At 39.8% G+C, this 25,380-nt stretch overlaps 1 protein-coding gene and 1 non-coding gene across 2 annotated transcripts in view; one reads left to right on the top strand and one right to left on the bottom strand.

Annotated features, from left to right (window-relative positions):
* Positions 1-5,679: 5,679 nt before the first annotated feature.
* On the bottom strand, positions 5,680-5,787 carry LOC113260973 (U6 spliceosomal RNA). The gene has a single exon (XR_003318198.2). It is a non-coding gene; the product is annotated as a U6 spliceosomal RNA (small nuclear RNA).
* A 13,741-nt stretch (positions 5,788-19,528) lies between these two features.
* PRLR (prolactin receptor) overlaps positions 19,529-25,380 on the top strand; it is a 168,206-nt gene continuing 162,354 nt past the window's right edge. The window contains exon 1 of the mRNA XM_026506792.4: positions 19,529-19,812. The gene's annotated coding sequence lies outside the window, so the exon portion shown is untranslated. The remainder of the gene's footprint in view (positions 19,813-25,380) is intronic.

Below are 25,380 nucleotides of genomic sequence, written 5' to 3'. Positions count from 1 at the left end.
CATGTTATAGCGTGTATCAATACTTCATTCCTTTTTATGGCCAAATAATAATTCCACTTGTGGCTCTACCGCATTTTGTTTATCCGTTCATCTGCTGAGAGGCATTTGGGTTGTCTCCACTTTACGGCTATTATAAATAGTGTCTCTGTCAACATTCATGTAAAAAGTTACTGCGTGGACATATGTTTTCACTTGTCTCGGGTGTATACCCAGGAGCGGAATTGCTGGGTCATATAGTCACTCCATGTTTAGCATTTTGAGAAACTGCCAGACTGTTTTTGGCCACGCCATTTTACATTCCCATTGGCAGTGCTGAACAGGGTTCCAATTTCTCTACATCCTCATCAATGCTTGTTACTGTCTGTCTTTTATTTTAGCTTTCCTAGTGGGTTGGAAGTGTTTTCTTATTGAAGTAGAATTGCGAAGAATATCCCACTAGCATCAGGTGTACATCATCCTAATTTGATGTTTGTATATTATGAAATGATCCCCACAGGGAGTGTAGTTCCCGCCCGAGGCATGCCAAGTTATTACAATATCACTAACTATGGTCCCTGTGCTGTGCATTACAGCCCCGTGACTTAATTATTTCATAAGTGGGAATTTGTACTTCCTAATCTCCTTCCTCTATTTTCTCTGTACCCTCATCCTCTCTCTTCTCTGGCAACCATCAGCTTGTTTCCTCCATCTATGAGTCTGTTTCTGTTTTGTTTTGTTCTTTTAGGTTCCACATATAAGTAAAATCATATGGTATTTTTCTTTCTCTGTCTGACTTATTTCACTTAGCAGAATACTCTCTAGGTCCATCTCTGTTGTCACAAATGGCAAGATTTCATTCTTTTTTATGGCTGAGTAATATTCCATGATATGTATACACCACATCTTTTTTATCTCTTCATCTGTTAGTGGACAGTTGCAGTTGCTTCCATGTCTTGGCTACTGTAAATAATGCTGCAATAAACATAGAAGTGACTATACTTCTCTGAATTGGTGTTTTTGTTTTCTTTGGATAAATACCCAGAAGTGGAATTGCTGGATTGAATGGTAGTTCAATTTTTAGTTTTTTGAGGAAACTCCATACTGTTTCCCATAGTGGCTGCACCAACTTACACTCCTACCAATAGTGTATGATGAGTCCCTTTTCTCCATATCCTTTCAAACATTTATTGTCTTTCTGATAATAGCCAATCTGTTGGGTCGGAAGTAGTGTCTCGTTGTGGTTTTGATTTGCATTTCCCTGATGATCAACGATATTGAGCATCTTTTCACTGGCCTATGGCCATCTATATGTCTTCTATTCAAGTCCTCTGCCCATTTCATAATCACGTTGATTGTTTTTTATATATTAAGTTGTGTAAGTTCTTTATATATTTTGGATCTTAACCTCTTATTGGATGTGTGATTTGCAAACATTTTATCCCAATCAGTATGTTTCCTTTCCATTTTGTTGATGGTTCTCTTCACTGTGCAAAAGATTTTTAGTTTGATGTAAGTCCACTTCCTAATTTTAGCTTTTGTTGCCCTTAACTGAGAAGACTGAGCCAAATACATACATAAATAAATAATGCTTAGACTAATGTCATAGATAACTACCTATTTTATCTTCTAGAAATTTCATGGTTTCAGGTCTTATGTTCAAGTCTTTAATCCATTTTGAATTTATTTTTGTATGTAGTATAAAAAAAATGGTCCAGTTTCAGTCTTTTGCATGTAGCTGTCCAGGTTTCCCAATATCATTTATTGAAGAGATTGTCTTTTCCCCATGGCATATTCTTGCCATCTTTATCATAGATTAACTGACTATATATGAGTGGGTTTATTTCTAGAATCTCTATTCTATTCCATTTTCTGCTTTCATGCAAATACCATACTGTTTTGATTACTATAGCTTTGTAATATGGTTTGAAATCAGGGAGCATGGAAGCTCCAGTATTGTTGTTCTTCCTCAAGACGGGGCTTTGGCTATTCAGAGTCTTCTGTGGTTCATACAAATTTTGGCACTCCTTGTTCTAGCTCTGTGAAAAATACCTTTGGTAATTTGATGGGGATTGCATTGAATCTATCGATGGCTTTGAGTAATACAGACATTTTAACAATATTAATTCTTCCAATCCATTAGCATAGTATATCTTTTCATTTATTTTCACTTATTTCCATTTATTAAATGAAGAATTTGTCTTCAATTTCTTTCATCAATGTCACAGTTTTCTGAGTACAGGTCTTTTACCTTATTGGTTAAATTTATTCCAGATATTTTATTCTTTGTTTTCTTCCAAATCTTATTTAAGTTGCAGTTAGGTAACAAACAGTTTCAGGTGTAGGATTCAGGGATTCATCATTTGCATCCAATACCCAGTGCTCATCACAATAAGGGCCCTCCTTACTACCCATCACTCATCTCTCCCATCTCCCTACTGACCTCCTCCCCAGCAACCCTCAGTTTGTTCTCTAGATTTAAGAGTTGCTTTTATGGTTTGCCTCTCTTTCTCTTTTACCCTCCATGTTCACCTGTTTTGTTTCTTAAATTCCACATATGAGTGAAATCATATAGTATTTGCCTTTCTCTGACTGACTTATTTCACTTAGCATAATACTCTCTAGCGTTATCCACATTGTTGCAAATGGCAAGATTTCATTCCTCTTCATGGCTGAGTAACATTCCATTATATATATGCATGTACATATACTACAACTTCTTTATGCATTCATCAGTCAATGGACACTCGGGCTGTTTCCATAGTTTGGCTATTGTTGATAATGCTGCTGTAAACATCAGGGTGCATGTAGCCCTTCACATCAGTATTTTTGTATCCTTTGGGTAAATACTTAGTAGTGCAATTGCTGGACTGTGGAGCAGTTCTGTTTTTAACTTTTGGAGGAAACTCCATCTGGTTTTCCAGAGTGGCTGCACCAGGTTGCATTCCCACCAACAGTGTAAGAGGATTCCCCTTTCTCTGCATCTTCCCCAACATCTGTTGTTTCCTGACTTGTTAATTTGAGCCATCCTGACTGGTGTGAGGTGGTATCTCATCATGGTTTTGATTTGTGTTTCCCTGATGATGAGTGATGTTGAGCATCTTTTCATATGTCTGTTGGCCATCTGGGTGTCTGCTTTGGAGAAATGTCTATTCATGTCTTCTGCCCATTTTTTAACTTGTAATTATAAATGAGATTGTTTTCTTAATTTCAATTTCTGATAGCTCATTATTAGTGTATAGCAACACAATACATTTCTGTATGCTAATCTTGTATCCTGTTACTTTACTGAATTCATTTATTTGTTCTAATATTTTTTTCATGGAGTCTTTAGGGTTTTCTACTTAGAGTATCATGTCATCTGCAAATACTGATAGTTTTACTTCTTCCTTTCCAATTTTGATGTCTTTCATTTCTTTTTCTTGCCTAATTGTTGTGACTAAGATGTCCACACCATGTTGAATAAAAGTGGTGAGAGTGGGCATCCTCATCTTGTTCCTGATCTCGGAGGAAAAACTTTCAGTTTTTTACCACTGAGGATGACACTAGTTGTGAGTTTGTTATATGTGACCTTTATTATGCTGAGGTTCATTTCTTCTAGACCCACTTTGTTGAGAGTTTTTATCATAAATGTTTGCTAAATATTGTCAAATGATTTTTCTGCATCTATTTAGATAATCCTATGATTTTTATTCTTCATTTTGTTTTTGTGGTGTATCATGTTGAATAATTTGCAGATGTCGAATCCTCTTGCAACCTTGGAGTAAATCCCACTTGATCATGCTGTGTGATCCTTCTAACCTATTGTTAAATTCAGTTTGCTAATATTTGGTTGAGCATTTTTGCATCTATATTCACCAGGGATATTGACCTGTGATTTTCTGTTTTGTGGTGTCTTTGTCTGATTGCTACCAGGATAAAGCTGGTCTCATGAAATGAGTTTAGAAGTGCTCCTTCCTCTTCAGTTTTTTGAAATAATTTGAGGACAGGTACTAACTCTTCTTTAAATGTTTGATAAAATTCATCTATAGTACTATCTGGTCCTGGACTTTTGGTTTTTGAGAAGCTTTTAAAGTACCGATTCAATTTCATTGCTTGTAATCAGTCTTTTCAGATTTCCTATTTCCTTGTGATTCAGTCTTGGAAAGTTGTGTGTTTCTAGGAATTTATCCATTTCTTTTAGGTTTGCAACTTGTTGGTGTATAATTGTTCATTGTAATCTCTTATGATTTTTTTCCTGTGATATCAGTTGTAACTTCTTTTTCATTTTTTATTTTATTTATTTGGGATCTTTTGCTTTCTTTTCTTGACGGTCTGGCTAGAGGTTCATCGTTTTCTTTTTATCTTTTCAGAGAACCACTTTCAGTTTCATTGATCTTTTCTATTTTTTTAGTCTCTATTTCATTTGTTTCTGCTATGTTCTTTGTTATTTTCTTCCTTCTACCGACTGGGTTTTGTTTGTTTATTTTTGGTTTTTGTTTGGTTTCTTTGGGTGTGAAGTTATTTCTTTGAGACTTTCCTTGGTTCTTAAGGTGGACCTGTATCATTATGAACTTTCCTCTTGGAACTGTAGATTTTAGAAAATTGGGTTTCCATTCTCAATTTGTCTCAAGGTATTTTTTATTTTCCTCCTTGATTTCTTCATTGATTTCCTCTTTGAATGCTTCATTGTGTGTTTAGATGCATGTTATTTTAGGCTCCACATGTTTGTGTTTTTTCCAGTTTTCATCTTGTAATTGATTCCTAGTTTCATACCATTGTGCCCAGAGAAGATGATTGATCTGATTTTAATCCTCTTGTGTTTATTAGGACTTGTTTTGTGGTCTAACATGTGATCTATCCTGGAAAATGTTTCCTGTGCACTTGAAAAGAATGTGTGTTCTGCAGTGGTTGGATGAAATGTCCTGTATATATTAAGTTCATCTAGTCTAACGTGTCATTTCAGGCCAACGTTTCCTTACTAATTCTCTGTCTGAATGATCTATCCATTGGTATTAACTGGGGATTTTAAGTCCTCCACTATTATTGTATTACTGTCAACTTCCCTCTTCATGGCTGTTAATGTTTGCTTTATACATTTCAGTGCTCCTAGTTTGGGTGCATAAATATGTATGAATGTTACATCCTCTTCTTGGATTGACCCCTTTATCATTATGTAATATCCTTCTTTGTTTTGTTACAGTCTTTATCCTAGAGTCTGATATTATTTGAGATGACTATTGCTACTCCAGCTTTCTTTTTGTTTCCATTTGCATGGAATATTCTTCTCCATCCCTTTACTCTCAGCCTATGTGTATTTTTAGATCTGAAGTGAGTCTGTTATAGGCAACACAGAGATGGGCCTGGGTTTTTTTTTTTTTTTAATCCATTCAACCACCCTATGTCTTTCGATTGTGGCATTTGGTTCATTTACATTTAAAGTAATTATTGAGAGGTATATATTTATTGCCATTGTGTTAATTGTTTTTTGGTTGTTTTTGTAGTTCTCTGTTCCTTCTTTCTTGGTCTTTCCTTGTGGTTTGATGGTTTTCTTCAGTGTTGTTTATTGCTATGTTTTTTGTGTCTCTATTATAGGTGTTTGGTTTGTGGTTATTATGAGGTTCATATATATTGATATATTGATATATATATATATATATATATATATATATATATATGGCAGCCTATTTTAAGTTGATGGTCATTTAAGATCAAATGCATTCTAAAAGTATGGGACCCTTCATGAATTTGCATGTCAACCTTGAGCAGGGGCCATGCCAATCTTCTCGGTATCATTCCAATTCCAAAATGAGAAATTGATCAGTAATTGTCAAAAATGACAACCCTGAGTGAAAAGTACATTTTATTACAGAACCCAATATAAATTTAATTTATACATCTTATTTTAATTTAATAATTATAATATGTATGTTAAATCACTGTATTGAAGCCCAATATTTTATAAAATAGTATTTACCCTTACTACCTGCAATATACTTCTTTTCTCTCTCTTTTTATTGCTGGTGGTCATGAAATAAATTGCATGACCTGCTAAGTAGTTCACAGTGCACAGTTTAAAGTCTCTGATCTAGATCATTAATTCATTCAAAAGTATTATTTCAACACTAGCATATGCCAGGTTGCCAAGTATTGTTCTAAGTTCAGCAGAGAATTAAACAGACAAGAATTATTGCCCCCATAGAGCTTCCATTCTGGAAGTGGGAATACACACACACACACACACACACACACACGATATATATGATATATCCCTATAAATTATATGATATGTCAGATTGTGTAGCAGATATTATTAGTGCCGCACACATAACCCTGAATATCAGATCATATCATCTTTGCACACTTTGGTGTGCTTCCTCGTATTCCAGGAGCCAAGATCTGCATGTCTTTGCTTTGAGACTTTTTCCAAAATCACAGAAGGCTTATTTGCCTACTTTAAGGAGAAACTGAAATTAATACTCCATCCCCAAGAAGCCTACACCCAATGACTGATGGAAGTTGGTGTAAAAATACCCCAGCTTCTTCTCCACTTGAGTAGGGTAATTTTGGAGCACCTTCCAAGAAACCGCTTATACTTGAAATCTTGGCACAAAGTCTACTTCTGGGGTAACTCCAACTATGAAAGAAGATATACATGTTTTGATAAAAAAATTAAACAGGAAAAGAGGTTAGAGAAGAGCATAGAGGATAATTTTAAATGGGGAGATCTGGGAAGGCCTCACTGATAAGAAATCAGTGCTATTTGAGGAAAGGCCTGAAGGCAGGAGGGAAGAAAGATATGTGGCTATGGAAGAGAAAGTATGTTTCAGACAACGGGAACAATAAAGTGTAAAGGCCCAGAAGCAAGAGTAAGTGGACGAGTACAATGGACTAAATGTTTGTATCACCACAAATTCATATGTTGAAGCCCTAATTTCTAATGTGATGGTATTTGGTGATGGGCCTTTGGGAGGTAAGTAGCTTTAAATGAAGTCATGAGAATGGGATCCCCCATGATGAGATCAGTGCCCTTATAACGAGATGAAGGGAACCAGTCCTCTTTCAGCCATGTAGGGATATAACAAGAAGTCAGCTGTCTGTGAACAAGGAGGAGAGCTCTCACCAGAACCCAACCATGGTGACACCCCGATCTCAGACACCCCGCTTCCAGAACCAGGAGAAATAAATTGCCTGTTTAAGCTACCCATGATATCTATGTTACTCTGTTAGAGCTTCCCTAACTGACTAAGACAACCAATGGAACGACAGCAGGAAAAGACAGGAGATGCATGGGAGAGGTCTGAGATATAAGAGGTATATCTAAGTAGACACTTTTAACCTCACCATTTTGTTCTCTGACCATATATTGCTGATTGAGGGTTGTACATCTGGAAATCTGATTCAAAATTATACCATGTTATTTAAAGTCAGAAAATGTGGTAATGGCAGGCAGGCAGAGAAGCTGACAGAGGTGTCAGGGGTTGTGTATGAACATATCAGAACTTCCACCAACACTCATATATGTTGGGTTTTTTTTTAAAGTAAGCTTTCTAAAAATAAATAATAAAGTAAGCTTTCCACATTGACTTGCATGGTTTCCCATTATTAAGTAATTCTTACCGCCAGGCTTTAGGGGTGCCCTGGGAGCTTTCACATTTCCAGTCATTAGCTGATCTGAACCTTTTCATTGGCTGTTTATGGCGCAATGCAATTGTCTTTTGACATCAGTTTTCTCATCTAAAAAATGACTCTACCAGCCTTGAACACCGCTGACACCATCATACCTGTTTGGTAAACACTCATTCATTCCCTTAAGGAAGGGGATTGATCAAAAGAACAGTAAGAGAATAAAGGGGGTTGAGAAATAACTTTTGGGTTGTTATGGGGAGAAAGGTCTCCTCCAACTTTTTTACAGTCACGTTTTAGAGAAGGGAATTCCTTTTATGCTCATCCAAACAGAGAGCCCATCTTTGTTTAAACTCTTTCAGTGATGGACTCCTCACTGCTTTGCAAAATGGTCATTTCAATTCTCATGCCCCATTGATTATATTAAAAGTTCCCCATTATTTTGAATTAAACTCCAAAGAACTTTCTAAGCAACTCAAGTATCTCTTTCATGTGACAATCCTTCATATGATTGAATAAAACCAACCCACTTGCCTCGGTTTTCCTCTGCCAAACATCATCAGATCTATAAGACATTCCACATATGATTGCAAGCACTTGAACATAACTTGGACGATTTACTTGTCAGCAATTATACTAACCATAAACCTTACTGCACACCCGATGCTGTTCTAAGTGCTTTTAGTTCAATTATCCCATTTACTATTCAAGCAGTCCTATAAGGTAAGTACAATTATTATTCCTATTTTATAGATGAAGACGATATGAAACATAGAAGGTAAATAATTTGCCTAATGACGTATAACCAATAACTTGTGGAGCCAGACACTCAAACTTGCTAGTTTGACTCTAGAGCTCATATTATTCACTCATTCTGTCCTACCACCTGTCAGAAGTTCAGAAATAACAAAAGTAAAACCAATGAATCACTGATGTAGTACTGAGTAAAAGTTAATTGTGCAATCACTAAAAAGACAATTTGCAAACCAGGAGCACTCAAACCAAAACATGGAAAGAGGTTCAAGAGTACATTGTTATAAAGCAGCTTTACATCATGAGAAAACAGTGATTTTATTCTTCACAGTGATTGGTTATAATATTAGAAATTTCTTAAATAATGAGGAATTGGTCAATGGTCCTTATATCAACCTTGAAAAACAGTTTACGTTTTGCTTATGATTTTTAGAGACACAAGAAAAAGTGACCCAGGTCAAGTTAGTCTTGCAAAAATAAGCTAAGTTAAGTTTTGTGTGTATGACTTAACTGGTTTTGTCTCCTCAGCGAATTTTCAAGGCAAGTATCTGTTTGTTTTTTTAATTTTAACACACCTATCCACTAACAAACCCATGGTTAATTACTATGAATCCAGACTAAGATTCAGACCTTCCGGCTCCTAGTCCAATGCTCTTTTCACCATGTCACATTATCCTGAGTGTGGATGGAATGCCCTTGGGAGAAAGAAAGGGGGTTCGGGGAAGTGAGAAATGGGTATAGAATTCCCAAATCCGAATCCCCAGAAGAACTGCATATCTGTTTATCTTTCACTTCTGTTACCAAAAATAACCTTCCCTATTTCTGAATTTAGCCAGGAAAAATGCACATTGGCAAAGACAAAAAGGTAGTCTTGCTCTAGAAAAGACTTCTAAGAGTCTCCCTAATTCTCACACCTTAGGCCCCAGTGAAGACAAAGATCAGGGAAGTCTTCACTTCGAACCAGGAAGGAAGCAGTGGCCTCCAGCCACATACCCTTTTCACCTGAGGCTGTTGAGATGGTGAAAATTCCGCGGTGAAAGCTTCTTTTGTGTGGTGTTTTCCTTCTTCCCCAAAGAGCTAAGAGATGGAGTAAGGAGAAAGGGATGGCCTCAGCTTATAAAGCTGAATCTGAAAGATTTCATCAAGAATGTGAACTCTCAGGAAGGGCTCATGAAGCAAAATCTCAGAGAAAGGAACCAAGGAAGGAGACAGAGATGACAATTGCCAATAGCATTATCAATTGTCAATAGCATGGCAGCAGGCAGGGCGATCTACTCAACGTGAAAGCCAGCTCATGCCATGTTGCTCAATGCCCCAGTGGCTTCCCTCTTCCCCCTCAACAGGAGACTTAATTCAGAAAGGCACTATCGAGTCCTCATTCAGAACTCTGCTGAACTTAAATTATCAGAGAGGGTCATCTTGACTCTGGGACTTAATTCAAATTCTCTCTATCCCATTTCTCTGCTTTGTTTTACTTCTTAGCATATACCACTCCCTGGCATATGGTTTGTTTGTTTTTAGTCTCTCCTCTCCCCAACTCCAGAATATAATACCATGGAAGACATTTCAGACTGAGTCTAATTTTTTTTTCCTGCTATAATCCAGCATCTAAAACTGAAACTGATAATTGTTGATGGATGGATGAATGAATGAAAAAAAATGAATGAACAAAACTAGGAGGAAAAAAAGAAAGCGGATAGGTAAAGATAATAACAAACAAATGAATAATTTCAATAGTAAGGAGACCTGAAAAATGAGGTTTGTAACCCAAATATGGACCGGAAGATGGGGCAAGATGAGAGGAACTGATTAAGTCCTTAGGGGTTTAAAAAATAAGAATGTTCATCTTGTCTGCAGACCAACCAAAAGCCTGTTTTAATAGCTCTTTCTCTCCGATCCCACACACACAAAAATGATTCCAATAGCTTTTACTTAGTGAGCCAGACATATGATCTGTACTAGTTCCAGTCTTCACAGTGACCCTGAGATTAAGGAATTACTATTCCCACTTTGCAGATGAGGAAAGTGGGAGCAAAAAGTTAAGCAGTTTATTCACAATAACCAAAAGTTGAACACCACTCAAATGTCCACCAACAGATGAATGGATAAACAAAATGTTGCATATTATTCAATTATAAAAAGGAATGAAATTATGATACATGGATAAACCTAAAAAAAAAGAAAAGAAAGAAAAGAGTGTGCTATGTGAAAGCAGCCAGACACAAAATGTCACCTACTGTATGATTCCATTAATATGAAACAAACAGAATACATAAATCCATAGAAACAGAAAGCAGACGGGTTGCCAAGGACTGGGAGGAGAGGGATGGGTGCTTAATGAGTGTAAATGGGTCCTTCTTTGGGGGTGATGAAAATGTTTTGGAACTAGATATAGGTAATGGTTGCATGACATTGTGAGTATAATAAATGACACTGTATTGTACACTTTAGAATAGTTGATTTCATGCTCACCTCGATAATTAAATTAAGCTTAAATTACATGGTTAGTAATTTGCACAGTGTTAAAGTGAGTTCCTCAAGTTTAAACGAAAGGACACTAAACAGCAATAAGAACACATATGAAAGTATAAAACTCACTGGTAAAAGTAAATATACAAATGAATACACAATACTGTAATACTGTCATTAGAGATTAGCATTAAGAATAACTATAACCACAAATATTTGATAAAGGATACACAATATAAAAAGATGTAAATTGTCACCATAAAGCATATGGGGGGAGAGGTCAAAGTGTAGAGTTTTTATATACCATAGAAGTAATGTTGTTGTATGCTTAAAATACTCATAACTATAAAATGTTTTATGTAAGCCTCATGGAAACCACAAAAAAATACCTCTAATAGATAAACAAAGAGAAAGAAAGCAAACATATTACCACAAAAAACCAACAAAATACAAAAGGAAGAAAGCAAGAGAAAAAACAACAAACAAAAGAACTACATGACAGACAAAAACAATTAGCAAAATGTCAATAGTAAATCCTTTCATATCAATAATTACTTGAACATAAATTAATTAAACTCCCTAATCAAAAGAATGGCTAAATTAATTTTTAAAAAAGGAGAGAATGAGCGAACCAACTATATGCTATTTACAACAGACTCACTCTAGATTTAAGGACAAACAGGCTGAAAGTGAAGAGATGATAAAGATATTCCACAAAAATGTAAAAAAATAAAAGAGCAGAGAGGGCCAAACTTATACAGACAAAATAGACTTTAAGTAAAAAACTGTCACTAGAGGCAAAGAAGGATATTATGTAATGACAAAAGGATCAGTTCATCAAGAAAATATAACAATTATAAACATATATTCACCTGACAAGAGAGCCCCTAAATAAATAAAGCAAAAGTTGACAGATCCGAAGGAAAAAATAGACAGTAACATAATAATAGTAACAGACCTCAATAACCCACTTTCCATAATGGATAGAATATCCAGACAGAAGAGCAATAAGGAAACAGAGGACTGGGCAGCACTCTAGACCAAATGAACCTAACAGAAATATATAGAACATTCCACTCAACAGCAGTAAAATACACATTTTCTTCAATCACACATGGAACATTCTCCGGGAAAGAGTACATGTTAGGTCACAAAATGAGCCTTAATTTCAATTGTAAGAATATTGAAATCATACCAAATATCTTTTCAAAAACAAAGGGGAATGAAACTAGAAATCAATAACAGAAGGAAAACTAGAAAATGCACAAATATGTGGAAATTAAATAACACACTCTTGAACAACCATTGCGTCAAAAAAGATATCAAAGGGGAAACCAGGAAGTTACTTGAGACAAATGAAAACAAAAGGATAACATACAAAAACTTAGGGGGTGCGGCGAAAGGAGAACTAAGAGGGAAGTTTATAGTGATAAACACCTGCATTAAAAAAGATCTAAAAACAAAACCCAACCTTAAACCTCAAAGAGCTAGAAAAAAAGAAAAACACTAAGCCCAAAGTTAACAGAAAGAATAAATAATAGAGATTAGAGAAGAAATCAATGAAATAGAGAACAGAAAAACAAACAGAAGAAAATCAACAAAATCAAGTTGTTTTTTTTTTTAAAGATAAAGCAGACAAACCTTTAGCTGGACTAAGGGATACAAGGAGAGAAGAATCAAATAAATAAGATTATAAATGAAAGGGGAATTATTACACCTGATAGAAGAGAAGTAAAAAGGACCACAAAGGACTACACAGGAGAACCCCTGTGTGCTGTTGGTAGGGATGCAAAATAGTGCAGCTGCTTATGGAAAATAGTATGAAGTTTCTTCAAAAAATTGGAAATAGAACTAACGTATGGTCCAGCAATCCCACTTTGGGGATATATCCCCAAAATTGATATCAGGATCTCAAAGAGATATCTGTGCTCTCCTGTTCACTGCAGCATTAGTCACAATAGCCAAGATAGGGAAACAAGTTAGTGTCCATGGACAGATGAATGGATAAAGAAAATGTGGTATGTTCATGCAGTGGGATACTATTCAGCCTTTAAAAAAGGAAATCATGCCATATGAGAGAACGTGGATGACGCTGGAGGACATGATGTAAGGGACATAAGCCAGTCACAGAAAGATAAATACTGCATGATTCTACTTATATTTGGTATCTAAAATAGTCAAACTCATAGGGATGCCTGGGTGGCTAAGTAAGTTAAGTGTCTGACTCTTGATTTTGGCTCAGGTCATGATCTCGGTCCTGGGATTCAGCCCTGCATCGGGTTCCCTGATCTGTGGGGGAGTCCGCTTGAGATTCTCCCTCTCTTCTGCCTCTCCCCCACCTTGCTCATGCACCCACATGTGTACGTGTGTGCACGCTCTCTCGCTCTCTCAAATACATAAATAAATCTCTAAAAAATAAAATTAAATTAAATAGCCAAACTCATAGAAGGAGAGTGGAATGGTAATTTCTAGCAGCTGGAGGGAGGAGAAAATGGGAAGTCATGGTTTAAGGGGCATAAAGTTTCAGTTCTGCAAGATGAATAAGTTCAAGGAGAGCTGCTGTACCATGTTAGGTCTATAGTTAACAATATTGCATAGTACACTTAACATTTTAAGGGGGTAAATCTCGTGTTAAGCTTTCTTACTACAATTGAACATACGATAATATAAAACAATATTCCTCATGTATCAGAAACGTAGTTGGAAATTTATCTGACAGCATGTTCCCAATCATATGATTTCTCAATTTTACAATCTGGGAAGTGGAATTTATAACATCCAGCTGTCCTTATATTTCCCTCCATCCCTTCCCCAAAATACATACAAGATAGAGATGGAAAAAGCGTGTAAGTCGAGGTCAACTTTTCCCCTGATAACAATCAGGCACTTTGAGAGGAACACACCTGTTACCCTCACTTGGGCTTTATGAACTCCAGCCCTGAAGCAGCAGATCTTGTCAAAAAACAAAGTCAGATTCAGAAGGTAAGGGTCGGGTCTGAGATCCTGCATTTCTAATAAGCTCCTAGGTGATGCCAACACAGCTCGTCTAAGGACCACACTTTGGGTAGCAAGACGCATACACACTAGCCCAAAGAAACCCGTGCACCTAAAGCACAGACTAACAACTCGATTACATTTTATGCAGAGTGCCCAGTTTCCCTCTTTAAGGTCAGGAGACGTGGATCCTCATCGGTCAACAGACCAGCTCTCTTAGCATCTTCCACGTGGAGAAAAATATTCCCATTCCCATGTTCATAAAGGTTCATTGTACTTAGCCTGACTGCTTATCCACTAGTGAGGGTTTCCTTGGAAGAAAGGAAACATTATCTAATAATAGTAGTGCCCTATATTTACACATGGGTTTATGATTTACCAAATGCACTGACACATGTCACCTCATATCAGCCTCACAATGATCTTTACGGGTAGAACAGAGGAGTAGATTATAAACCTACTTGATCAAGCAAGCAGATAGAAGCAACTGCCTTCAGAATTGCAGTGATCAGGGAAAGCTTTTAGAAAAAAAGTGACTTTGAATACGAAGATCAGGAACAGATACAGTTTTGAGTAGGTGAGGACTGGGGGCAATATCATGCCAAGGAGGGAAGATGGGATTCAAACACACTGTAAATATTTACTGAGCTACTACTCCCCAAACCAGTAAGATCAGCAGGAGCAAGTAGGCACCATTAAGGAGTTTTAATTCAGGGAGTGATCTTGGTTTTTTTTTTTTTTTTTTGTCTTTTTTTTATAATAATATTTTTTTATTATTTTATGCTAGTCACCATACAGTACACCCCTGGTTTCTGATGTAAAGTTCGATGATTCATTAGTTGCATATAACACCCAATGCACCATGCAATATGTGCCCTCCTTACTACCCATCACCAGCCTATCCCATTCCCCCACCCCCCTCCCCTCTGAAGCCCTCAGTTTGTTTCTCAGAGTCCATAGTCTCTCATGCTTCATTCCCCCTTCTGATCACTCCCCTTTCTTTTTTTTTTTTTTTAAGATTTTATTTATTTATTTGACAGAGAGAGACAGCCAGCAAGAGAAGGAACACAAGCAGGGGGAGTGGGAGAGGAAGAAGCAGGCTCCCAGCAGAGGAGCCTGATGTGGGGCTCGATCCCAGAACTCCGGGATCATGCCCTGAGCCAAAGGCAGACGCTTAACGACTGAGCCACCCAGGCGCCCCTACCCCCTCTTTCTTTATCCCTTTCTTCTCCTACCAATCTTCCTAGTTCTTATGTACCATAGATGAGAGAAACCATATGATAATTGTCTTTCTCTGCTTGACTTATTTCACTTAGCATTATCTCCTCCAGTGCCGTCCATGTTGCAGCAAATGTTGAGAAATCGTTCTTTCTGATAGCTGAGTAATATTCCATTGTCTATATGGACCACATCTTCTTAATCCAGTCACCTGTTGAAGGGCATCTCGGCTCCTTCCACGATTTAGCTATTGTGGACAATGCTACTATGAACATCGGGGTGCATATGGCCCTTCTCTTCACTACGTCTGTATCTTTGGGGTAAATACCCAGTAGTGCAGTTCAGGGAGTGATCTGATCAGATTCAGCATGGGAGCGTTTGGTTTCACACAGGCAAGGCTGGTGAGAGGGAGGCCATCCAGCAGGGGGCTACAGAAGGGGAAGAAGTGAGAATCGATGAAGCGATGAAGGCATGACCTGGAGCATTAATAGTGGAAAGGGAGAAGAAAATACTTGTGTCTGATTGGGTGTAGATTGTGACAGAGGGAACATTAACAGTTAAAGCCATCAGAAGAGATAAGCTTTTATATCTCAAGGACCATAAAAATGTGCATGCCCTTTGACTTAATTATGTCTCACTGGGATTTTAGGCTAAGGAAATAAATCCCCCAAAGGCAAACTTTCTTTCCACAGACATGTCCATTGTAGTATTATTTATAACAGTAAAAGTTTGGGAACAACTGAAATGTTCATAAGATGGTATGATTAAGTAAATTATTGTGCAATGAGAGTAAAACGACATTATAAGACTGAAGAAAAAAATGAAGAATATTTTTAAAAGACCGAAATAAACACAGAGGTATGTTTCCTGGGTGGAAGAATTAATGCTTCAATACTATATATTTTTTTCAAATTAATAAATAAATGTAATGTAATGCCAAAGAAATTTTTTTAATTTGAACAAATTGATTCTAAAAGTTTATGAAAAAATACATCATATGTATCAAGAAAATTTTAAAAAGAAAGACTGTGATAAAGTACTTGCACTAATTGGTATTATAATATGCTATTTTTACAAGACAGTTACCAAAATCATGCATTATTGGCATGCAAACAAAACACAGTAGTGCCCAGAATAGACATGAATATACATGTAAATGTAATGTATGATATTAACATCAGAAATCATTGGAGAAATCCTGGATTTTTCTATAAAGGGAAATGGGATAATTGATTATGCATTCAGAAGAAAATTAATATTTATAATATTTATAAATAAAAATATATAATTGTATTTAATGTGTGTAATATGCATAAATATTTAATATACTAATATGTTAATAATTGCTTGGTCACATTTTAATTAAAATATATTATAATTGAATATTAATTATATAGTTCATATATGTGATATTTATAACATATTTATAATATTTATAAATATAAAATGTAATAAATATAATGTTTACAATATTTTTAAATTCCTAGGATAATTAAAAAGCTATTGTTAAAAAGTTAACAGTAGTAGAAACAAAGAAGCAATAGAGAAAATCCAGAGCCTTAACCCAGAATATAATGGACAGATTTGATGAGATGAAAACTCAAAACTTATGTGCAGTAAAATAGTTCATAAACAAAATCAAGGGAAATAGGTCAGAGAAATGTTTACAATAGATTTTACTAGGTGTTAATATGTATAATAGCAGAGACCTCAAAGATTAATTTTTAAACAGACAAACATACCAGAAGAAAAATAGGCATAGGATTGAACAGCCACAGCATAAAAAAAGAGTTCAAATAATAAGCATATGGACTCAACCTCCCGAAAAGTCAGGAGACTGTGAATTAGAACAATAAGACACCATATTTTGCTTACCCGACTGGCAAAAGTCAGATTGATAAAACCCAGTGGTGCCAAGAATGTGAGAAAACATCGTTGGTAGGAGTGTATATTAGTAAGAGTGTATGTTGCTAAATATTTGGGGAATATTTACCTACCTTATGATTCAGTAATCTCACTTCTAGGATTTTCTTCTATAACAATTTTGGAGAGCAACTTGGCAGTGATCTATCAAAAGTTCAGTTCTCATTCCCTCTGACCCAACAATGCCATTTCTAAACGTCTATCCTAAGGTACATGCAAAGATAATCATGGCAGCACTTTTTACAATAAAAAGCTGAAATTACCAAAGATCTAACAATGGAAGGATGGTAGAATATATTACAAACTAGACAGCCATCAAAAATAATGAGTTAAGTCTGTAGCTAGTAACCTAGAATTTATAACTGCACTAAACTTAAAAAAGACAAATCACAGAAATTGTTACATTTTTAGTTTAAAAAATGTTTGCAGGTGCATATGGAGACATGACGACATACATGTAGGAAAGGGATAGATATGCCCCAATCTGTTCATGGCGGTCACCTCCAGAGATGAGATCAGAGGAAAGGAGGAGAGAGTATGATTTGGGAAGGTTATATCTGACTTTATAGATATAGATCTAGATTTTTTTTTAACAGTGCTGTGATGTGAGTGATTTTTTTCACTCTTGGTATTTTAGCATTTTTCTTTCTTTCTTTCTTTCTTTCTTTCTTTCTTTCTTTCTTTCTTTCTTTCTCTCTCTCTCTCTCTCTTTCTTTCTTTCTTTTCTTTCTTTCTTTCTTTCTTTTTTTTATATATATTTTTGGAAAGGAATATAGTCCTCAAAGAAAAAAGATGAAGAACCAAAGGCAAAACTGTTCCCAGCCAGGAAGAAGGAGAAAGAAGAGAGACATGGGCAAAAGGAAACCCAGAGAAGTCATGGACAGGACAGAAAGGGTCTGGGGAGGGCCGGGGCTGAGAACCAAGGAATGGCAGCTTCGGGAGGAAGAAGGGAGGGAGGCAGGGTGCTGCGGAGAGGCCAGGATGAGGATGCCACCCAAAGCACAAAGGATGAGAAGCAGTGTTGCAAGCCGGGGTGCAAATAGGGATTAGGCAGCCCTGTTCCACTCTGCCTGTGCGTCTCTGGAGAAACAGAGAATCAGGGCCTCACCCTAAACCTCCTCAGTTAGCAGCTCTTCAAGTGACACCCAGAAGCAGTAGCTTTGAAACACTCCTCAGATGATGCTGGTGTGCAGTCAAGGTTGAGAACCACGGATTGAAGGCATTCAAATCCCAGTGAGTCAAGGAAGCTGAGGAGCGAGGTCCCCACCTTCCAAGAGTTGACAGTCTGGACTTACCTAGAGTGCTATCTTTTTCACCAGCTATTAAAACTGTCTGACTAGAACAAGTCCAAGAAAACGGAGTAATCCTTTGCCTTGCAAAGGTCATACAGAAATATTCTGTCATTGAAGTTTTCATGTCAGCCAGCAGTTTGGGAAATAAATAGGGTTTGCCGACTTGTGTGGCCATGATGAGTGGAGGCAAAGGTCCCTGGAGGATCACAGGGAGCAGATGAAGGCCGTGCATGAAAGATGCATCTCCCCCTAGAGGGACAGAACCAGATGGAGTCTCTGGCCATGTTACTGAACAGGAAGCATCAGGTGATGGAGGTGGGCTTCCAGTCCAAAAGGATGGCCAAAGCATCCTGGGATTTTCAACGTCTTCCTGAGGCCTGGCGAGTGGCTGCCAGTAAACATTATTTGCCAGTGATTCCAGGGTGGAGTAAAAGTGCCATCAAAGGCGGGAAAGCCCAGCGTTTCAGTAACTTTTATTTTTGAAACAAGAGAGGCTTTGTTTATAATATCTCCTTGATACTAGCTCTGGGTTATGAAACAATCAGCTGCAGTATTAATCAGTGGCATCAAACAGACACGAGCAACTTAGTAATTGTTGGATAGCTAATTGATTCAGGCAGTTACTATTTGTTTCAGTACCTTTTTTTGCAAGAGAAAAGGCTGCGGTTGTGGATGGTTTTGTTATTACCAAATTAAAAAAAAAACCCTATTAGAAAAAATAAATTCTACATTTGCAGAAAATAAGAAAAGGGTGGCCCTACTTGTGTGGTGGAAAGGAAACACACAGCACCCTGGAAATTTGGGCTTTGGGGTATCACGAAAGAAAGCGAAACCCTGCTTAGGTCACTGACTGTTTATTTTCTTCTGCCCCTTTCACTCTGACCCCTCCTTCTTGTCAGGGAAGGGGAGATTCAACTCCCTGGAGCCCCCGCCAAATATTGTCAAGCTGCCGTTACTCAAAAATAAGGAAAGATTTTTGACACGGAGACTCTCCACGTCTTGACTGCCTGCAGGAATACCATCTTTGAGGTCATTCCATTTATTAAGCCGTTCTTAACGATTATTTTGTCTCTGCATTTTCTGGGGCCGGCTCAGTGGAAGACGTGTGGCCCTGATCCTGCGAAACCAATCTGGGATAATCAGGTATTTCTTCTCCACGTCTTTGCTGTGCTCTGGCTCCCCCCAGCACCTCCCTCACCTTGCAAACCTGGCAGGCTCTGGACATTTTGCATGCTGAAGAAAATCACTGTTTTGCCTCCAGCAAGGAACATAAATGTTGCAACACTGACTCCTCCTCTAATGAAGAAAGGGGGAACAAGTGCACCGAGTTGAGCTGCTTCTCACGGAGCCACCGGGCTGGGGACGGTGGCGCCCAGGCTGGGATCCTGCGCCGCGCGTCTTCTGGGCTTCCCCCACCCCGCCCCCGCCCCCGCCCCCGCCGCCTTTCCGTCTTACTGGATCCTCTCCCTGTCTCTGGATTTTACCGGCTGTTCGAGAAACAGCTTTACACACAATGGATCTCCACGTCCTTTTGCAGGAAGTGCTCACGGACTGATATGGCAGACTTTGCTCCCAGGCAAAAGTGAGTAGCCACCGCCGGGCTGAGCCTGCGGCGGACGCGAGGGCTGCGGGTTCGAGGCCAGGGAGGCACGAGGGCAGCGCGCGCTAGGCGCGGGGGACTAAGGGTTCGAGGCCCGGGTACGGCGAGGGCTACGGCTCCAGGAAAGGACCAGAACCCAGCCGTAGGCGACAGAGGCGCTGCCTGGCAGCGGCCGCAGGTGCGAAAGCCGGGGCTGTGACCGCAGTCAGCCTTGCTGCCCCCTCGGAGAGAAACTAAAAGTGCCTCCTCCCCCTTACAACAGCACACCTTGGTCTTTTTAAAGGATGCGCCCTGGAGAGGGAGTTTCGGCGTGACCGTGGGATTCTCACAATGTAAATCATTTACGTCAAACTGAAAAAGAAAAAATAGCGGGAAGGGGCTCGGGCATGTGAGGTGATGGCCGCGGGCTCGCGCGGGCTCCCGCCGGCGGCGCACACTCCCGGGCAGCCGGTGGGGAAAGTTCGGTGTCACCCGCGCCGGCCCGAAAGGCGGGGCTCCCCCGCGAGGGCAGTGGGCGCTGGGGCAGGTCCGAGGCTCCCGCCAGAGCCGTAGCCCCGAGCGGGGGCGGGAGGGAGGCCTTTCAGCCCCGGAGGCAGCCGCGGGCGGGCCCGCCGGCTGGGAGCGGCGGACTCGGGAGGCGGACAGGCACGCTCGGGTAACTGGGGAGCGGGGCGCCGTGCGGGGACAGCAGGGCGGGAGTGCCGGCTCCGGCAGCAGGAAAATATCCTTGCAGTGACCTCTACCTGTATCCTGGGGAAACAGCCCGCGTCGCCCTCAAGCAATTCAGGGTTTTCTGTGACTGCACTTGAAAACGTTGCAAAATAGTACTATTAATCTGGAGAGATGCGTTTGTTTTCATTCATCAAGTTGGCTGGTAAAGATCCCCCTCCCCCCACCCCCGCCGCCCAGTCTCATGCTTCTTGGTCAGTGGAGTGCTGCTATCCCTAGCGGTGCCTCTGGCTGTGCAAACTCTGGCAAGGCAATCATCCTCTCTGGGCCTCGGTTTTCTTTGCAACATTTAGGGAAATTAATCATTCCATATATGTATCATTAAACGTTGTATATGTATATACATAGTGTATTTTATATATAATATATATACATTTACTATATATATATACATTTACTATATATATATGGGGTAAATGTGCTGAATAGTGTAAGGAAGAAGCAGATGAAAACTTTAATTTTAGTGGTTCTTAAAAATTGGGAATCATGGGTGCTTTTGAGAATTAGCTAAGAGTCTTCTCCCAAGGGGGAAAAATGTTCTTACCTAAAGTTTTGCAAGCAATCCCTCAAGATTTGTGGACACTCCCTGAAAACCCTGCCTGAACCCCAGGTAAACATTCCTCTTCTTCCTTTTGAGGACCTTTTGTATCAAGACCACCTCCCTAAGCCTCTGCTGGCAGCTGGGCTGGCTAGGAAAGTAATCTACAGCCCTCCGTGGGGGTCTGGAGTCAGCCATGCTGCTGAAGGAGCAAGCACTCCTGTCATGAGTAAGCTAGCTCCTGGGATACAGTTTCCCAAAGGCTTCACCAATCTCTGCCTCCGGGGGAACCTTCCTCACAAACTCTTTTCATGACTTTCCAAAGGTGAGGTCCTCACCCCTGGAGTTTTCAGTCCTATACACAGCACTCGAAGGCCACCTGTAGAAAGTCACGGTCTCAAAGACAACTCTTCAGGTCACCCAGCTGGATGTCAGACAGTGAAGCCGAAGCTTTTTTTCGAAACGAAGTGCTGTTTGCTGCCCTGTGCATAGTAAGAGTAGTAATAATGCTCTTTTGGACCTATGCACTTTTCTTTTAAAGTACTAAGGATTCCTACTGGGGCACCTGGGTGACTCAGTTGGTTAAGCGTCCGACTTGATTGTGTCAGGCTCCATGCCCAGCATGGATTCTCTCCCTCTCCCTCTCCCCCCACCAAAAAAGAAAAAATAACAAATAATAAATAAAATAAAGTACTAGGGACTCCTGTCTTATGGGACCTGAGGCTTCCATTGGCAATGCTGGCAGGGTACAGCAGAGGACACCTGGAGCTTTGGAACCCAACAGACTGGGCTTCAAATCTCAGCTCCCACACTTGAACAAGTCACTGAAGTACTCCAAGCCTCACTTTCCCTGTTTGTAAAATGGGGAGCAATACTGCCTTTCTTGCACAGTTGTTAGGAAAATGAGAAATGGAGGGGCGCCTGGGTGGCTCAGTCGTTAAGCGTCTGCCTTCGGCTCAGGGAGTGATCCCGGCGTTCTGGGATCGAACCCCACATCAGGCTCCTCCGCTGTGAGCCTGCTTCTTCCTCTCCCACTCCCCCTGCCTGTGTTCCCTCTCTCGCTGGCTGTCTCTAACAAATAAATAAATAAAATCTTTAAAAAAAAAAAAAAAGGAAAATGAGAAATGGAAATGGCTGGTTTCTAGTCCGTAGTAAACTGGTATTATTAATATTATTGTGAGGTTATAAGTAAGTGTTAAATAGTTTCATGCTTTTTTTAGAGCAGTTTACTCTTCCACGGGGCTTGTGTCAGCAAAAGAATGAGTAAAGTCAATTCTGGTCTAATTAGTGTCAAAGATGAGGGGTGGATTCGAAATACAGAGTTGGCTTTACTGCTTCCCCTTTATCAAGCGGAGCAGTCTGTGTTGCCAGCAAATAAAATGTGCCCAGACTGACAAGGATTCTCGACCCTTCCTCCCTATTCTCTTTTGGCCCATAATCTCGAACATGGACTCGCTAGCTCTCTGCTTGTAGTGACAAATACCCCTGCGTGGACACTGGCGAGGTCTCATGGTTTCATCCATTTCCAGAAACCCTAGAAACTGTCTCTGTAAAGAGAATTGTCCCCACTGTCATCGTTCAAAGTGAGGCACAGATATAGCCAATTGAGCTTATCCCGTCTCTCTGTATCTCTCCACTTCTCTCTGTGTCTCTCTTTGGTACTGGCCCCTCAGTTTCGAGAAGCTGGATGACGTGGAGATGTGGGAAAGAGATACCAGAATCCTAAAAGGAAATTGGATACCTTCAAAGTAGCCATTCCAAAGATTGGTCAGTTTTCCGGCAAGGCATTCTTGCATGCAAAGACGACAACCCTGGGACCTCCTTTTCACTGAGCTTTCGAGACGGACTAAGCACTTTGCTACGTGACCTCAATTGATTCTCATAGCAACACTGCAGGGTATGAATTATCATTTAAAGCTTTACAGATAAATTGAGACTTTAACAAATTTACATAATTTGTCCAGTCTGCAGAGCTGCTGAAAGGCAGAACCAGGATCCCAGCCCAGGTCTGTCCGACTTCGACGCTCACTTTTTTCACACTGCCTGGTGCCGCCCAGCTCGCTGGCATCAGAGGGTTGCCTCATGCCCAGGGGGTCCCAACCCAGTTCTTCTTCTTCAGAACATTTAGAGCAGGAATAAGCAAATCTTCTAGATGATTTAAGTGGTGTGAACATACACGTTGCATGCGATACCTTTTAACAGGCAGCGACAATGAAATGGCCTGTGAAGAATGATCTTCTCAACGCTTTCCAGATCCAGCTGGGAGAAGTGAGTTAGGCAACACCAGGCCTCGGCAGGCAAGGCTGGCTCTGAGCCACTCACTTCCTGCAACTCTTTTAGGTTCAGAAGAGCTCTGAATGTTCGCTCTCCACAGCCTTGAGAATCAGGACACCATTTACAGTTACCTCCCTGCGTGAAGCATTTATTCATTCGTTTATTCATTTAACAAACACTTGCAGAGCTCTGTGTAAGGCAGACAAGGTCCCGGCTCCTGCGGAGCTTCTATGCTAGAGAGAGGGACGGATAGGAGGCAGGTGAGCAAATGCAAAAATAAGATCATTTCAGATACTGAGAAATGCTATGAAGAAAGCGAAGAGCGGCTGGGGGCTCAAGAGTAACCGGGCTTGGAGGCAACTGGAAATACAGCAGCCGAGATTTCCGCAAAGAGGTCACTCTTGCACTTAAACCTGCGTAAAAAGAGGGAGCCAGCCTGAAGAAGGCCTGGGGACAGACTGCCTTCGCAGAAAAACCCCCAGGGAAAGAGCTGGGAGCGGAATAAATGGACCAGTAGAGCCTCAAATATAATGAGATGGCACCTTGGAAATCAATTCGAGTTTTACGGAGGGGAAGTTCTTGACTGACTGCCCGTCATACTCTTTCTTCTCGGCTGTGCTGTGGACTTATCTCCTATCTTATTTAACCTCCCCAACCACCTGGTGAGTTTGCTGTTTTTGTCTTGATTTGATAGTGGAGGAAACCAAGATTCACAGAAGGGAAGCAGCTAGCATGAGGTCACAGAGCTGGTCTTCGAATCCCGTGGTCTGTTTTGCTCCAAAGCCGAAAACTTTTTGCTAACATAGCATGTGGCCTTTGAAATAATCTCTCCCGGAAGATAGCAAGGAGCTAACAGAAGGAGAGTGTCAAAAGTATATTAGGTGACTAAATGCTGACAGGCGATTTGTATCTCGTGCCCCAAATTCCAGTGAGCGTGTCTAAACTTGCTCCGTGCAGCACATCAGCTCTAGCCACGTGTGAGGACTGGGTACTTGAAATGTGATTAGTCCAAACTGAGATGTGCTGTAAGTGTAAAAATATACGCTAGATTTCAAAGACCTAGAGCCAAAAACAAAAACAAAAAAACAAAAAAACCCACCTCATTAATTTTTATACTAATCATATGTTAGAATGGTAATATTTTGGATGCATTGGTTTAGATGAAATGTACTATTAAAATTAATTTCATCTGCTTCCTTTTAATTTTTTTTTAAGATTTTATTTACTTATTTGAGAGAGAGAGAGAGCAGGAAGGGAGGGGGCAGAGGGAGAAGCAGACTCCCCGCTGAGCAGGGACCCTGATACGGGACTTGATCCCAGAACCCTGGAATCAGACCCGAGCTGAAGGCAGATGCTTAACCGACTGAGCCACCCAGGTGTCCCTCCTTTTAATTTTATTTTTTTTAAAGATTTTTTATTTATTTATTCGACAGAGATGGAGACAGCCAGCGAGAGAGGGAACACAAGCAGGGGGAGTGGGAGAGGAAGAAGCAGGCTCATAGTGGAGGAGCCTGATATGGGGCTTGATTCCATAACGCCGGGATCACGCCCTGAGCCAAAGGCAGATGCTTAACTGCTGTGCCACCCAGGCGCCCCCCTCCTTTTAATTTTTTAATGCGATTAATAGGAAAGCTCAAATTGCATATATGACTTGCATCATAATTGCATTTAACAAAACTGGTATAGACTAATGGGTGACAAATATATGATAGGAAACTTTTCTCCCTTCTTCCTAACATAATTTCATCTTTATTCTTGGCTCAGACTTCTCAAGTCTTACCCATAAGGCAAATCTCAAGAAGTTTTCGAACATCCTAAGACCAAAGCGTCATTTTGAATCTAAAATTAGATTTACCTTAAAGTCACTTCCCAGGACAATGTCTCTGTCATTCTGGCACTTCATAAAATTAGATTAGGAGACAGCTAGGCCTTCATGTCTGTGTGCAAAGCCCATCAAATAAGACATCTCATTGGGATGATGTTTCTTCCTCTCTTCCTTTTGCTTAAAA

Source organism: Ursus arctos, unplaced genomic scaffold (assembly GCF_023065955.2).
Source record: "Ursus arctos isolate Adak ecotype North America unplaced genomic scaffold, UrsArc2.0 scaffold_15, whole genome shotgun sequence".
NCBI lineage: Eukaryota > Metazoa > Chordata > Mammalia > Carnivora > Ursidae > Ursus > Ursus arctos.
Note: the sequence above shows the minus strand (reverse complement) of the source record. Positions and strands in the feature narration are given on the sequence as shown.